Consider the following 1,298-nt stretch of genomic DNA (forward strand, 5'->3'; position numbering starts at 1 on the left):
CACACTGGACACAGATGGAGAGCGTGTCTTTACGCAAAAGCAGGGGAGCCGCTCAAGCAACAGACACTCAATATGAATACCGTGTGTGTGCGTTTGTAATTGAGTGGCTGTGTGTACAACAAAACCCAAAGAGAATAAATTAACTGATTAATAATGTTAGCGAGAGAGACGGTTAGTTATCCATTAATGTGTGACTAAATTACCGAGAGAATACGTAACCATTCATTATGTTCTTCATAGGAGTCTCAGCCCGAAAGAAGTAAAATCTAATCAAGAGGAAGGGTCTCTGTATGATTTAAAGAGAGAGAGCGGTGGAGAGAGGTAGAGTGAGAGTGAGAGAGAATGAGTTAAACCCTCGTGGTGGAGGCAGGCAAGAAGGGCTAAAAAAGAAATAAGTATAGAACACATAATACAAGGCACTTTTTGGTGCTGATAAAGTGCATTACCTACAGACTTGGTGAAAATGTCGTTTCATCCATTACATGTCCTACACATATTAGTGTCAGCGCAGCAGCAGTGGGCCTATTAACCCGAACTATCCACCTGGAGGAACACATTTTGTAACTTGATTCCATTTTGGTGTCCATTTTTGTTATATTAGTTAGGCTAGATAAAAATCTAACCCACAGCTAGGAACCACTCTGATTTGTTAGGCTATTTTCATTTTCACTGCTGCTCATCTACTTCAGCTTAATTTTCTCTGCCAGCCATATTCCACCTCCAGAAAAGGTATGAAAAATTCAATGATCCCTCAAGCCATGCGAGGTAATTTGAAAATAATTTTGTCTCATTTTGATCTAGTATTTTATTCCTGACACACACACACAAAATGTATCCTGTGGGAAATAGAAAATGCATATTTGAGGCATAAAATAAATTCCTACAGAGACATAGTTTTACCTATAAACTACACTTAGTTGTGGTCAGAAGTATACATACAATCATCATAGGTATGACTGTCATGGTAATTTTATTTTTATTTTTTGCTCTTAATGATTTCTTTGAACAGTTCTTCTACCAAGCTGGATTAACTGCACAACAAACATCTTTAATGACTTTAGAAAAACAAGACCTGGTGTGCAAGTTTGAATTTATTTGGGATTTTCTCTGATCCGCACAGGGTCAAAGCATAATATCAGGTTAAAATATACAAGTGTTGCCGAAGGTTCTACAATGCCTTTTAACTAGACAAGGCCAAGACCTGTTAACTTCCCATTATCATGACTGACCACAACTGGTAGTTTATCTTTGCCAGCATAAAAATGGTTTGTTTTACTGGATTCATCAATACTCAAAAT

This window comes from Simochromis diagramma, unplaced genomic scaffold, assembly GCF_900408965.1.
Source record: "Simochromis diagramma unplaced genomic scaffold, fSimDia1.1 OVJJ01000284.1, whole genome shotgun sequence".
Classification (NCBI taxonomy): Eukaryota; Metazoa; Chordata; class Actinopteri; order Cichliformes; family Cichlidae; genus Simochromis; species Simochromis diagramma.